This window comes from Delphinus delphis, chromosome 3, assembly GCF_949987515.2.
Source record: "Delphinus delphis chromosome 3, mDelDel1.2, whole genome shotgun sequence".
Classification (NCBI taxonomy): Eukaryota; Metazoa; Chordata; class Mammalia; order Artiodactyla; family Delphinidae; genus Delphinus; species Delphinus delphis.
In genome coordinates this window covers 12,420,476-12,436,109 of record NC_082685.1, presented here as the reverse complement: position 1 = coordinate 12,436,109, position 15,634 = coordinate 12,420,476, and the positions used below count along the sequence as shown (strand labels likewise).

The following is a 15,634-nucleotide window of genomic DNA, read 5'->3' as shown; positions in this document are numbered from 1 at the left end:
ACTTTTTCATCACCCCAAAAGGAGACCCCATCTCCATTAGCAGTCACTCCCCATTCCCATTACCCCAGCCCCAGAAAACCACTAATCTACTTTCTGTCACTCTTGGATTTACCTCTTCTGGGTATTTCATATAAATGGAATCACGTATCATGTGTCCTTTTGTGTCTGGTTTCTTTCACTCAGCCTGACGTCTTCAAGGTTTTTCCACATTGTAGCGTGTGTCAGTGCTTCATTTTTATGGCTAAATAACGTTCTGTTGGATAATGGATGGACCACATTTTATCTAGTCATCCATTGACGGGCTTTGGGTTGCTTCTCCCTTGTGGCTGTCATGAGCAGTGCTGTTATGGATGTGCCTGTGCATTTTGTTTGAACACGTGTTTTCAATTCTCTTGGTTTGTGCCATGCTTTAAGGTGCTTTTAAGGTGCACAGACTGCCACTCATGTTGCTCTTGTCCCTGTGACCCGAGGTGATGCCCATGTAGCCTTGACTGCTGCCTTCCAGGGGCACTTCTGAAGGCTCATTTGGGCCGTCATCCCAGGGCAGAACTGCTGGCCACTGGATGTGTGAGCGATTCCACACAGTGACACAGTGCAGGGAACATACCTGGGAAGTAGATGACAGGAACTCAGCCAGGAGGCAGCCACAGGACTGAGGGGAAGACAGGAATGGCCCTCACAGAGGCTAGCAGGTGGGCAGGGCAGCTGGCCCGAGCATCAAATGCCTGGGGAAGGGGTTGTTACTAGCCTTTGACACCTACATCCCCAATCCTCAGAAATCCTGCCGGTCACTCTGCCTATTCCTGGCCATCTTCTCCGTCTGTCTGAGGCCCAGTCATGTCTCCCACTTGGCTGCTGCCCAGCCTCCTCCCTGAATGGTCTCAGAACATTGTGTGCTCACTCCCACCTGTCCCCCTGCCAGGGGCACTCTCCTTATGGCTGCTGGGTTTCACTGGGGAAACGTCCTGGCCTAAGCCTGACATAGGGTGTGTAGGTCCATGGGGCATCCCAGAGGGAAGAGCGCATGGGCCAACCCCAGACAGGTCCAGCAGATGCCACTGTGGACACCTGCCCACAATGTGCCTGTGTCAGAACACCCAGTCACTGTGGCCAGTCCCACCCCTCCACCACCAAAATGCCAACAGCGGGTCCCTGCTGTTCTGCAGGGGAGCCTGGACCCTACACCCCCAGGCTGATGGGCTCCTGGGGGCCTGGGAATTTAAAGTATTCCCCGTGTGTATTGGCTTCCCCCTTGGCTTCCTTGAGCTCTTTGGGTTTACAATTCCCCACAAAGAAAGCTATTCAGGGAGATTCCTGCCATGTTTAGTCTGTGCAGCACCTTGCATCGCTTCTTCCATTTGAACCACGGTGGCTTCTTCCCCTAATAAAATCCCAGTCAGCTCAGAGGTGCCCAGTGGAGGCTGACCCCAGGTCAGTGGAGGCCCCTCCCTCCCAACCCTCTCCACTCCCCACCGCCCTCTCTGCTGGTCCTCAGAGGGTCTGAGAGGGGAAGGGGGGATTGCCGACAATTTAAAAAGTATTTCACCACAAATTCATGCTCACTTGGTGAGATTACAATGCAGTTCGTTGGGAAAAAAAAAGGAAAAGATTTGTTTCTATGTGAATTTGATTTTCTTAGCACTTTGATATTTTTTGATACTTTTTTTCAAGGGATATTTTTTGATACTTTTTTCAAGGACTCGAAAATAAAGGGAGTATTACAGTCCCTTTGTGAAAAATATGATACTCTCAATGCATTATGGCTGCTACAGCAAATGTCTTTTTTTTTTATTGGGGGCTTGATGTTTTTAAATTAATTTATTTATATATTTATTTTTGGCTGCGTTGAGTCTTCGTTGCTGCACGCAGGCTTTCTCTAGTTGAAGCGAGCGGGGCACTACTCTTTGTTGTGGTGCGCAGGCTCTAGAGTGCAGGCTCAGTAGTTGTGGCTCATGGGCTTAGTTGCTCCGCAGCATGTGGGATCTTCCTGGGTCAGGGCCCGAACCCGTGTCCCCTGCATCGACAGGAGGATTCTTAACCACTGCACCACCAGGGAAGTCCAACAAATGTCATTTTAAAAATCACAACATTCTTACACTAAATTAGGAGTTTGTGGGAGAGATCAGCACTCGTTCGTCCTATCCCTGTTGTGTATGCAGAAAAGCTCTCTAAGACAGATCCTTAGAAGAGGACCACTTTGTCAACATGTGTTTGTTTTGCTTTGCGTGTTGTTTCTAACCACAATTCTGAGCATCATGTGTCTGTGCAGCTTGGAGTTCAGGCTCCATCTGCAGTTAGGCATGCTCCACCCAGAGCGAGTGTCTGTGTGGCCCTTGGAGGATGTCCTGCTACTGCAGGGTTCTGAACACAAACGCTCCCCTAAAGGGTTAAGTACAAACTGCTCAGAAGTAAAGTGAACCGGAAGTAAATCTCCCACTCTGTCATCTGTGTGTCACCAGCAGCTGCCGGTGGCCCAGCCTGCTCCTCAGCCGCCAGGGGGCGCGGACACCCCGGGCAGTGTTCCCATCAGGCAGGGCAAGCAGGCGGGGAGGGCTGGACTGGATGTCACCAGACCCCAGTGTACCCTGGCTCTGTCCTTATCTGCAAGTATGTGGGCTGACCTTTACCTCAGGGCCTCTCAATTCCCCTCCTGTAACATGTAGGTCAGAGACGCTGATCCCCATGGTTCTCTAGGTGTCAGGGCTGCACCATTCATTCCCTCATTTACTTGCCAGACATTTATTTGGCACGTACTGGGTGCTGGGAACACAGCAGGAACCACACCAGATAAAGTCCCTGCCCTCAGGGAGTGGACATTGTACCAGGAACTCTATGATGGACCTCAAATAGGAGTGATTGCTGTCCTGCCTGCGAGAGAGGAGGAGTGCACTGTAGGATGGGACAACCAGGGGACCTGGGGGGTGGGGGAGCTCTGTGACAGGACACAGGGGAGAACTCCCTCAGCCAAGCCAGTCAGAGCTGGGCAGCTAGACGGCGTTTCCAACTTCTGCTTACGTGGCCACCAAGACTGTGGGAAGGGAATGGGCAGCCCTCATGCCTGGCCACCCCAGAGAGGATGCTGGGTGGGCATCTGGGCTGCCTGTGGCATTCTGGAGGGCAGCGGCTGCCACCTGTGCCCACCATCACCTCAAGCACAGCTGACACCTGGGTCATGTCCAGGAGGACATTGATGGATGGGGAAAGTGACTGAGCCCCCTAGTCCAGGGGAAGGATCAAAGTCTTCCGGTCTCCTCAGGTTCTTCTCCCCCTACCACACTTAGGCCTACATCCCAGAAGTGAACTCGGGTGGCGGTGATGCAGACAGGGCTGAAGTGAGGCAAGGGCACGGGTCAGAAGGTGACAATGACAGAGGTGGGGTCACTAACCCCTTTGGATAACATGGACTCCAACAGCAGGTGACCAAGGGCCAGATCCCTCCTGACACCACCACGAACTAACCAGAGTAGACCCCTCAGAGCGGGGTCCCCAGTCCGAGTACTGTAGCCCTAACACCCTGCCCAGCAGCCACCACGATGTTTCCTGAGGCACCCCCACCCCAGGAAAAGGGACTTCATCTCTCCAAGAAGTCCTTCCTGCCTCCAGAAAGTTCTGTCTTCTGGCGCCAACAGAAGGAAGTCCCCACAGGACCAGGGCCACACCTGAAACCCTCATTCACAGGATCTGTTTCTCTCACAGCATCTAGTTTTCCTGAGGCCCAAAACCTTGACTTAGGGAGGTTGTTTTCCAGGGATTATTTGCCCCTGCCTGACTGTGTTCTGGAAAGGCCAAAGGCCATGCCCGGGGTTGCCCTGTGGAAACACCCACATGCCTTGTCTGCAGAGTACAGGGCCAGGTGGGCTTTGCACACCGACAGACCCCATGGCAGTGTCAACTCAGTCCCCGTGATGGGACGAGGAGCCCATGGCCACATCATCTCTCTCTGGATCCTTCCAACGTTCAAATTTTACCTCAGGTCTCTCACAGCCACACCCTCGGTGAGGATAATGGGTGAGTGCCGAACACGTTACCCTCCCTTTCTCATAATTCTCATGAAAAAGGCCAGAACCTATATCTGGCCACCCAAATAACCTCCCCACACAACACAATACATGTTTGTGATGCAGGGGACGTCGAAAAGGCATTTTCATCAATGCCATGTGGGCATCTAACAAGAGTTGGGGCACCCAAAGGAATCGCCAGTTCAAGGTCACAATTTGGGGCCAAGGTGGATTTTTGAAGCCAGTTAATCTCTCTCTCCCAAGTCACACCAGACTCTAGCCTTCATGTCTGACCAGTTCCTCCGAAGGCAGTAGGCTGTGGGGTTGTGTGAAGAAAATCGTTCAAAGCTGAGCTGACTCCTAGTGGGGCCGTGGCACATGGAAGATACTCTGACGCTGTGGGATAGGCTTATACTACATGAGAATTGGTCATTAACCTGAAATTCACCCTAACTGGGCATCCTAGGTTTTCTTTTTCTTTTTCTTTTTTTTAATAAATTTTATTTTATTTATTTTATTTTTGGCTGAGTTGGGTCTTCATTGCTGCACATGGGCTTTCCCTAGTGCAGCAAGCGGGGGCTACTCCTTGTTGTGGTGCACAGGCTTCTCATTGCAGTGGCTTCTCGTTGCGGAGCACGGACTCTAGGCACGAGGGCTTCAGTAGTTGTGGCACGCAAGCTCAGTAGTTGTGGCTCGCGGGCTCTAGAACGCAGGCTCAGTAGTTGTGGCGCACGGGCTTAGTTGCTCCGCAGCATGTGGGATCTTCCCGGCCCAGGGCTCAAACCCGTTTCCCCTGCATTGGCAGGCGGATTCTTAACCACTGCACCACCAGGGAAGCCCCATCCTTTGTTTTCATTTGCTAAATCTGGCCAGCCTGGAGGCTCAATAACATCTTTGAATAAAAGAACACAGGCATGAAACCAGAGAGCTGGAAGATTACCGAATCCAAACAAGGAATTTTACCAGTGGGAAACAGAGCTCACAGAGCTTTGTAGCGTGCTTACTTCTTCCCATTGGAATAAAATCCAGCTTCCTCCCAGGCCTGCAACATCAGCTCTCCCACTTCATCCTTGCCCACCAGCTCTCCAGTTGCTCTCTGCCCCATGGTCAGTGCCCTCAGGGCTGTGGCATCCACTGCTCCCCTCTGCCCAGAATGCTCATCCCCAGGCTGAGTCCTTGTTAAGATTCAGTTCTCTCCTCAAATCCGCCTGCTCGCAAGCTGCCGACTCCTGCCCTGGTCAGAGTCCTTTCCAGTCACTGTGTCACATCCCTGGTTACTTTTCTTCATCAACATCACCAGGGGTTGAAATCATCTTGTTCACTTTGTTGTCAGTCTGTCCCTCCCCATTCGACTTGCTCACCACAGCATCCAGAATGGTCACTATGACCACAGGTCTCTGACGGCTCCAGTGGAGAACCTGGGCCCTTGCACTGAAATTCCCACGACAGCCCCATCTCCCCCTAAGCTGCAGGCCCCTAGCTCTCAGCATCATTTGGAGCAGGAGTGAAAGTTTCCAGACCCAGGGGCACTAGTGACTCCTGCACTAGGAAGAAGATAAGTTAGTTTCCAGATCTAAGCAAAAGTAGTGATTCAGCCTTTCCTAACCCAAGACACGTAGAAATATGCCTACTCCAAGGATCCAAGGACCTTTTCCCCTCAGGCCCCAACGCAGGTGTTTCTAGGGCTTTCTATACCAAACAGCCATGTTGGGCTAAGGGTGCTCCATTCTTAGGAACATTCTAGAACAGTCTCGGTCACTGATTGTGGGTGGCAACTTGCCTGCGTGGTGAGAATTGCCCACCAGAACATTTGCTTTCAGTTTAAAAGGTCAGAGCACGTGCGCCATGACTCTGTGTGTGCACAAAATCAAAGTGGACCCCATGCATCTTCACATGGAATAGAACCTCTCTGGAGGGACATTTGGGAGTCTGGTGATGGTGGCTGCCTGTGGGGAAGGGAACAGCAGACCTGAGGGTCAAGGTGAGAGAGAGATGCCTCATCCCCGGCACCTTCGCCCACGGCGCTCTACCCCACAGTGCCCAGCCCTCCTTAGAGGCCCATTAAATATTTGTGGAATAAATGAATATATCGATGAATGAGGGAAGTTTTGAAAGGTTACTCGTACAAAAGAACAAAATAAGATGGAAGCACTAAGTATCCTCTTTCATTCCATCCTCACCACTCACCCTGCTACCCACCCAGTGCCAGCCCCGTGCCCACCACAGGGGAGGAAGAGGGGAGAATGGTGCTGATCAGACACATTTCTATAGTTTCTGTATGTCTGGGGGGATGTCCTTCTCTCCTGGCTCGCTTGTCTATGCTTTGGCAACAATCCGAGAAAATTCTCATAAAGAGAACCAGGGTCTTGGTGAGCAGATGCGTTAGAGGTTGAACAGCAGCAGGAAGGACGAGCCTGGTCTGGTCTGGGTGGAAGGCAAAGGCAGAGAGCCCTGATGGCTGCTTCCCCACAGACTGGCCTGGAGGCCTTAACATGGAGGCAGGAAGCAGCTGGGCAGTGACAAGGAAACTGCCCTCACAAAGGCACACGAGTGACCCACGGGGCGCGGCCCACGACTGCCCAGAGCTCCCTGGGGACTCCTGAATTCCACTCAAGACAGGAGACAGGATGCCGCCTGCTCTGCCACTGGGGTTTAACAACCACGAAAGTGCAATGAGTCTCTGTGGCCTTTGAGATTCGGGCTGGCTTTGCCAAGAGACCAGCTCGGCTCTCGCCTTGATGCTGGGCTTGCTCAGTCATACCCTCTCTGCATTTGGGAAATGTTGAAGATGGACTAGCTGATTGCTTAACTTCCTCTCGGTTCTGACAGTCCTTAACACGCTATTATCTAAAAGAAGAGGGGATGTGAAGGGGAGAGATGAGTAGGCATTCAGAAAAGGCGGATGACCCAGGCATTTATGGTTTAAATGTAGTCCGCTGTGTATATATTGAATGTGTGTGTGTATCTACTATGTGTATACTGAAGAATGTAGTTCTATCCTCTGGGAGTGTATTATCTAGTGGAGGGACAGGGGAGGAAGGGAGGGAGGAAGGAAGGAAGGAAGAAAGTAAGAAAGGAAGGAAGGAAGGGAAAGAAAGAAAGAAAGAAAGGAAGAGAAAGAAAAAGAAAGAAAAAAGAAAAGGAAGAGAGAAGGAGGGAGGGAGGAAGAGGGAAAGGAAAGGAGGAAGGGAAGAAGGAAAGAAGGAAAGAAAAACAATCCAGCCTACCCACTCTGTGTGGTGACTTAATACAAAATGCACAAAAATGAGGATTATAAACAGAAAATGTTAGTTACCAACATGCTCGTGGCCCCAGCAGGTGGAAAGGCTGTACGGGAGTCGGATTTTGTTCAGAATTGCAATTGAAACCTAGGTTCTGGTTTTATTTATTTGTGACCCTAGCTGAATAAAACACCCTGAGCCTCGACTGTCTCCCCTCCAAAATGGGGCAATGTACCTTGATCTCATAGAACTCCTGAGAGAGGGAGATGCAATAAGGGAGGCAGAAGCTGGCTTAGACAGGGGCAACATGCCAAGCCAGCCCCAATCAAGCCATGAACCACATTCTACTGAATGTGAGTTCACCAGGATTTTTTCTTTTTAACTAATTTTTATTGGAATACAATTGCTTTACAATGTTGTGTTAGTTTCCGCTGTACAGCAAAGTGAATCAGTTTTATGTATACATATATCCCCTCTTTTTTGGATTTCCTTCCCATTTAGGTCACCACAGAGAACTGAGTAGAGTTCCCTGTGCTATACAGTAGCGCCAGGATATTGATGGGTGTTCTTAGAAAAAAAGGAAACATCATGTGCTCAAGGGAGGGGGATTGTAATATAACATAACAACATGTATTATCAATATTAAAGGTTTAGCGAAATCTTCTGGCTGAAAACTTTTTTTTTTTTGGCCATGCCATGTGGCATGTGGGATCTTAGTTTCCTGACCAGGGATCGAAACTGCACCCCCTGCACTGGAAGTACAGAGTCTTAACCACTGGACCACCAGGGAAGTCCTGAAAAAAATTTTTTTAAGCAGGGAAACTCATCACAGAATCTCTACTGATATCTTGAGTCATTCTGATGCCTTGTGGAATTCAGTGTAGGAAATTTTGCACTAATCAACATAAGGTATCATTCCTGAAGAAAGCATCCCAGGAAGAAACTGTAGCGAAGGGAGGGGCAAGGAGAAGGCTTCAAACGTTAGGTCAAGATTCAGTCTTTACATTTTGGTGATGGAATTCTTTTTTTTTTTTTCTTCCTGATTACAAAAGCAATACAATACAGCCTCCATAAAAATTGAAGTTTTGGGCTTCCCTGGTGGCGCAGTGGTTGAGAGTCCGCCTGCCGATGCAGGGGACATGGGTTCGTGCCCCGGTCCGGGAAGATCCCACATGCCGTGGAGCGGCTGGGCCTGTGAGCCATGGCCGCTGAGCCTGTGCGTCCGGAGCCTGTGCTCCGCAATGGGAGAGGCCACAGCAGTGAGAGGCCCACGTACCACAAAAAAAAAAAAAAAAATTGAAGTTTTTTGTGTAGGGGTGTCACATGGTCCATGATTTAAGAGAAATCAGTCTGATATTTGCGCAAAGTAGTCCAGGCTTGGGTGGTAGCAATGGAAATTGAAAAGAGTAGATAGAAAAGTGAGCAGGCGAATCACAACATTTAGCAACTAAGTTTGAGCTTGAAGAATGATGTTAAAACTTCCAAAGATTTAAGAGCTTTCATCCTGGAACACTGGGAAAGTGACATTGGTGCAAGGAAAAAAAAAAAAGAAAGAAAGAAAATAACAAAGAGCAGCTAGTTTAAAGAATGGGAGATGGGTCAAAGAGAGAGCTACCAAATTTGGTCCGATATTTGGTCAGGTTTGAGTCACATCTTCGTGGAACCATCTGGAGGCAAAGGAGACCCTGGACAAGGAACTCCAGAAGACTGGAAATACAGATCTTAGAGTTCTTATATAGTCCCACTCCACAAAGGGATTTATTCTCTGATGACACATAGAGGGCAAAGAGTGGCAAGAGATGAGCAGCCTGGCAGAATTTCCAGGTAGAAGTTGCACAGAGACTGAACAGGAGACCAGAAAAGTCAAGTTCCCTGAAAGCCAATGGAAGATATTTCAAGGAGGAGGGAGTGTCCTCTAGATGCTAGAGGTTAGAGAAAATACACACCAAGAAGAGTTCCTGGAATGGGAATCGTTAAGTTCTCAGAGAGAACTTAAGTTGAGAGAGAGATTTTAGTGGCAGGATTAGACACCAGCCTGACGAGGAGGAGAGAATGGTGAGGGAATGAAAGCAGTGGGCTGTGACCACAGGCATGACACACATGCCACTTGGAGTCACTTAAGTCCCTGGGCACAGGGCCGTTGTCTCAAGGCAGAGAAAGATCAAGGGAAGGATACGAAATGCAGCAGGATGAAAGCCCTGACCTGGGTTTTAGGCTCAGGTGTAAATGCATGTCTGGGATGCCAAAGGCCTTCAGATCCAACAGAATCTCAAGGTGAATTCTCTGAAGGCAGCAGTAAGTCTGCGTTCAGCTCCTCCTTTCTGCATACAGAGTGTCTAAGATGAACTCTCTCCTATTCAGAAATGCTTTCCTTCCTGGTTGGGGAAGTCACCGTTTTGATTTAGAAGTCTTCTAGGCTGTAGGTATGTAGGTGTAGATAACACTTTTTGTCTCAGAAAAGGGTTATCACTAATTTCACTTAATTGTGTCAGTACAAACTGGGTAAGATTTGTTACTAGAGTCCAGCTTTTTGACCCAGAGATCTATAAAAAAAAGTCTGACTGAAAGGACTCCTGAACTCCAATCTGGACTTGATTCTAGACTTTCTAGCCAACCAACACCAATAAAGCTACACCCTGCTCCCCACTCCTGGATAATTCAGGCGCTATATGAGGACATATAGGCCAACCTCCTGATTTGGTGGTGTCTATTTCTCTCTGGAAACAGGCACTGACTTTTTTTTTTTTTTAATTGAAGTATAGTTGATTTACAATGTTGTGTTAGTTTCAGGTATACAGCAAAGTTATCAAAGTGATTCAGTTATACATACATATATATCAGGGTTTTTTCAGATTCTTTTCCCTTAAAGGTTATTACTATATACATATATTTAAATATTTATTTATTTATTTGGCTGCACTGGGTCTTAGTTGCGGCATGTGGGATGTTTAGTTGTGGCATGTGGGATCTAGTTCCCCGACCAGGGATCGAACCCGGGCCCCGTGCATTGGGAGTGGAGTCTTAGCCACTGGACCGCCAGGGAAGTCCCTACAAAATATTGAGTATAGTTCCCTGTGCTATACAGTAAGTCCTTGTTATTTATCTATTTTATATATAGTAGTGTTAAATTAGGAGTTTGGGATTAACATCCTCCTAATTTATCCCTCCCCCCAGGCACTGAGTTTTTACCACTGACAAAAGATGCAAATTTCAGTAGACTAGCAATTCACATATGTGAAACTCACAGTGCTTGTCAAACACAAATGAATTAGGCAGTCCAAGAATCTTAGGAGGCAATGATGGAGGGGCACTTTACTGTTTGTACCTGAACTTCAACTATCATTGAGTGACACTACTGGGCTTTCATATTTGTGCTTAGTACCCTTTCCACTGGTATTAACAAGCTGTCATTCTTCATTGTCAGTGGGCACTCTTCCTTGTCCAAAGCCAAAACACCAAGAGAATGTCTCTGCAGGCTAGCACCCATCAGGTCATCATTTTTCTAACTACTGTTGAGGCCCTGCCTTCCTTGCTGCCTGTGCATTCACCTGGCTCAGTTCCCATTTCCCTATTTGGATGTGAATGTCACTTAGCCAGTTTGCCCACATGATTTCCCAGACCAGGAAGGGACATGCCTTGATGCAGAAAGATGCAATCGCTGCTACCACCATGGAAAGGAAAGCCCATCCTTGGAATGGGTCATGTGCTCTTCTTTCCTTTTGTTTCTTTTTTTTTTTTTTTTTTTTTAATCTCAGAAGCTGTGCTCCGTCATCCATTTTGGTGGGGTATTTCACTCTCTCTGACAAATGCCCATTTGCCTTTGATTCTTCAAGGATACAATTTTCCAGCCAAATGGGACTTCTGCTTATGCTTAGGATTCCAGACTTCATGGACATCGCTTAATCCAACATCTCTGCCTCCAGGCAATGCTTTTTTCCAGAGAATCAGAGAAATTCTGTGCATTCTTAAAATAAAAAGTGAGATCTAATTATAGGTCCTGACATTTCCAGGGATCAGTCTGGAAATTACATAGAGTAACTCTGAAATAACCTCACTTCATTTGCAATTTCCCTTTGATAAAGTTAATTTAGGTGGCCTTGACCCTGGTCAGGGACCCCACTTGCCCTTTGCTCTTGAGTTTGGGGACTGTATTAGAGCTGTATCCAGAACCTTCTCCCAGCTTGCCTGAGAGAGACATAAGTAAGGCTCAGGGAATTTGGGGTTCTTACATGACTCTGCTCTGCATGACTCAAGGGCACAGGTCTCCTTCCTTCTTATCTTTCCTGCACAGAGGCCAAAAGTGAGATTAAGACAATGCAAGTTTAGGATCCAGCCATAAAGTAGCAGTAGGATGTGAACAAGTCACAGTTGCCCTCTGGGCCCCTCAGTTTCTCATGTATAAAATGAAGGGGTTGGACAACAAGCTGCTCTTTGATCCCAGTTCAATTCAGAACTATAAAAGCACTGAGGGATTACTTAAATGAATAAGGCTGGATTCTTTTTTTTTTTTTTTTTTTTGCGGTACATGGGCCTCTCACTGTCGCGGCCTCTCCCGCTGTGGAGCACAGGCCCCGGATGTGCAGGCTCAGCGGCCATGGCTCACGGGCCCAGCCGCTCCGTGGTATGTGGGATCTTCCCGGACCAGGGCACGAACCCGTGTCCCCTGCATCGGCAGGCGGACTCTCAACCACTGCGCCACCAGGGAAGCCCTAAGGCTGGATTCTTGCTCTCAGAAAGCAACCTAGTTAGTGACTGGAATGAAACAAAAAACTCCTGAGTCCTAATGTGTACCAGGTACCATGCAAGGCACTTTGAGCTCACAATCCTCAGTGCAACCTTTAGAGACTGGTGTTCTCACTCCTGATATGGCTAAGGAAAGTAACTGGCCTAGCTAGGGAGTGGCAGGCGTGTGTTTGACCCGAGTTCTGCCAGTCACCAAAAGTCCAAGGGTTTATTTTCCACCCAGACTGCCTCAGACACTTGCAGAATGTGGTAAGTGCTACAACAGAGGTACAAACAAGGCACTCTGGGAACACAGTGTCTTTATGTTTCCAGTGGCTTCTTTTCCTATCCAAGGACTCCGTGAGCCTTGCCACTTGGGTCTGGGCTGAGATCACTCAGGGAGTCAGGCCCCACAGGGCTCTCTGCCAACCTCCCATCACTCTGACTCTCAGAATTTATTTTTTACTTTTCTTCCAGGAATGTCAGCCCACTTGTAACAATAACAATAATCCTTTCTACACAGGAACACTGCTTCAAGGTTTATGAAGCACCATCACATCCATTACCTCAATTTAAAAAAAAAAATTTATTTATTTATATTTTTGGCTGCGTCAGGTCTGTTGCTGCACACGGGTTTTCTCTAGTTGCGGCAAATGGGGGCTACTCTTCGTTGTGGTGCACAGGCTTCTCATCGCGGTGGCTTCTCTTGTTGTGGAGCACGGGTTCTAGAGCACAGGCTCAGTAGCAGTGGCTCACGGGCTCTAGAGCATAGGCTCAGTAGTTGTGGCACACGGGCTTAGTTACTCCGTGGCATGGGGGATCTTCCTGGACCAGGGCTCGAACCCGTGTCCCCTGCATTGGCAGGCAGATTCTTAACCACTGCACCACCAGGGAAGCCCACATCCATTATTTAATTTAATCACTTCCTCCTCTACATTCCTACAACATATTCTGGGTATCTCTTTAGTATAACAGTCTGCCTTGTCTAATAGGCCTATTTCCCTTTATTGTGCTCATCTTGGTTCACAAGTTCCATCCTATAATTCAGGTATCTCAGCAACTTGCACACTTCTGTGCACAAAGTGGGGGGAGATAAAAGTTTGCCATATTGAATCCTCAGAGTGTTATGGCTCTTTCTCATTGCTGCCTTCTTCACCCCTTCAATTCAGTGGATGTCTGGTTGCCTGTGAAGGGTATAACTGGGTTCTTCGGGGGTAAATCATAGGAGCAGTTCAGACCAGCTGGGGGAAGACAGAGGTGAAGGCCTCTGATGCCTGGTAGGCCATGGTGGATGCTACAGCAGAGTTTGGTGACTACTTAGTTTTGTCTCAGGACAGGTGGGAAGCAGGACTACTTCTTGGAAGGGCCCCACTCAGAGAAGAAAAGTGGGACTGAAGAGCCCGACAGGGGACAGAATTAGGAAGGGCCACGGATTTGACCCTTGGGAAAGAGTGGACAGCTGCTTGGAAAAATTCTCCTCAAAACAAACAAACAAACAAAAAACAAAAACAAGGAAGGAGAGCTAAATGGGTAACTTTTCTGGGGCACAGGAATTAAATGGTTGCCGTTCTTAGGAAAAGAGGAACTCTTCCTGCAACACTCAAACACTGCTTAGAAAAAGCGCAGGGAGCATAGCTCCCTGGCAGTTCTTGACTAAGAAGGGTGAGGGGCCATCCGTTTCCTGCAATTCCTCTCTGGAGAGAGGAGAGGTGCTTTAAATCCCAAATTTCTCCTCTGGTTGGAGGAGGTACATGCAACTTAGAAATTTCCCAAGTTATCTTTAGAAATGAAGGCTAGGGCTTCCCTGGTGGCGCAGTGGTTAAGAATCCGCCTGCCAATGCAGGGGACACGGGTTTGAGCCCTGGTGGGGGAAGATCCCACATGCCGCGGAGCAACTAAGCCCGTGCGCCGCCACTACTGAGCCTGCGCTCTAGAGCCCGCGAGCCACAATTACTGAGCCTGTGAAGCTCGTGCTCCTAGACCCCGTGCTCTGCAACAAGAGAAGCCACCGCAGTGAGAAGCCCGTGCACCCGCAAGGAATTAGTAGCCCCTGCTCGCTGCAAATAGAGAAAGCCCACGCAGCAAGGAAGACCCAACGCAAACAAAAATTAATTAAATAAATATTTAAAAAAAAAAGAAACATAGGCCGGGGACATGCAGCCCCCACTGCCCCCCAGATCAGGGAGGAACAAGGCCAGTGGCTCCCACTAGGGCTCAGAAAACAGGCAGGGTATGTTCTCTAAATACTCTCCAGGAAAGGCAGTGGACCCTGAGCTCCCCAAATTCTCCTTAGTAAAGCGGACAGGGGCCCGAATCCCGTCAAATCTTCTTTGAACAGAGAGCGGTGGTGGAGGGTGGTCCTGAACATACAAAATCATTCTTTTCCTGGCAATTCTCAGAAAAGTGGGCAGGGCAAGAATAGCTAAAACTCTTCTCAGAAAGAGGGGTCAGGGGCAAGATTCCTCAAGGTTTTCCTTAGAACGGGGGCCGGAGGCAAGAAACCCAAGATTCACCTCAGAAGAGAGTCGAACCCGTGACTCTAGTCAGAAGAGAGCCCAGGGCCAACGAAACCCCTCGGAAACAAGGCCGCGCCGCAGCTCGCCCAGTGTCCTTAGAGCGCGCCTCATGAGGCCCCGCCCACTGCCCGGCGTAACCGCCCCACGCCCGCCGGGCCCAGGCCACCTCCGATGCATTGTGGGTGGGGCGCCCCTGCTGAGCACTGCGGGGAACCCCCTGCCCATCCAGTTGTTGGCCGCCGGGCAGCCCGGCGTAACCCCCCGCCAATGTCCGAGCGAGCCGGCCACGGATTAACGCGTCCTCATGCCCCACCCCTCGCGGTGTTCCTACCCTGAAGATAAGCCCCGCCCCACAGCACCCTGACTGGACCTGAGGCCCGCTACACTCTCCCATTGGCAGGCCGCCTGTCAGTCACCTCGTCCCGCCTCCTTGGGCCCGCCCAGGCCCTCAGCCTTATCCCGAGGGCCAGCCGGCCAGCGCGCTCATTGGCCGTCGGCTGCTGTCCGTCATGAGTATGGCCACGCCCTCTTCGGGGCGCGGATCCCGGGAACCCTGGCTGGACCTCATTGGCCTGCGGCGCCGCCACTCAGTGAGACGCGCCTCAACCCGGAAGTGTGCGAGGCGAAATCTGCCTAGCAACCGGGGAAGCCGGGCTGCGAAGCGGGCAATTTCAGTGTGAGAAGGAGCGGCGAGACCGAGCGGCGGCTTCGAGCGCTGTGCGGCGGCTCCTCCCGCCCGGGGTCAGCGCCCCAGCGCGCGCACGCGCACCCCCGCCGCCCGAACGCGCTCCGCGCCGCTCGCTCAGTTAGTCCGTCGATAGTCCGTCGTCTTGTCGCCGCGCCGCCGCCACCGCGGGCGCCACCTGAAGGAGCTGCCGCCGCGGAACCCGAGCGGACTGGATACGACCCTGCCACCCGAGGCCGCCCAGGGCCGAACAGCCGCCCGCAGAGGCGCCGAGCAACTTCGGTGAGTGAGGGGCGGGCGCCGCTGGTGGCGGGTCCCCGGCTTCCGGTGTCCCGGGCTTCTCTGGGGCTTCCGCTTCTCTGAGGGGGCCGCTTCCATGCGTGGACCCCCTTGTCTGAGGAGACCTGCTTCCCTAAACCCCGCCTCTCTGATAGGAGCCTCCCTTCCCTGAGGGTGCCCCATCTCTTTGAGGGACCGCCTGCCTCCGTGAGG

General features: G+C 50.2%; 1 protein-coding gene across 3 annotated transcripts in view; it reads left to right on the top strand.

The window, feature by feature from the left end:
• Positions 1-15,113: 15,113 nt before the first annotated feature.
• The window catches only part of GATAD2A (GATA zinc finger domain containing 2A), a 101,308-nt gene continuing 100,787 nt past the window's right edge, over positions 15,114-15,634 (top strand). For all 3 annotated transcript variants that reach the window (XM_060007968.1, XM_060007973.1, XM_060007972.1), the window contains exon 1: positions 15,114-15,424. The gene's annotated coding sequence lies outside the window, so the exon portion shown is untranslated. The remainder of the gene's footprint in view (positions 15,425-15,634) is intronic.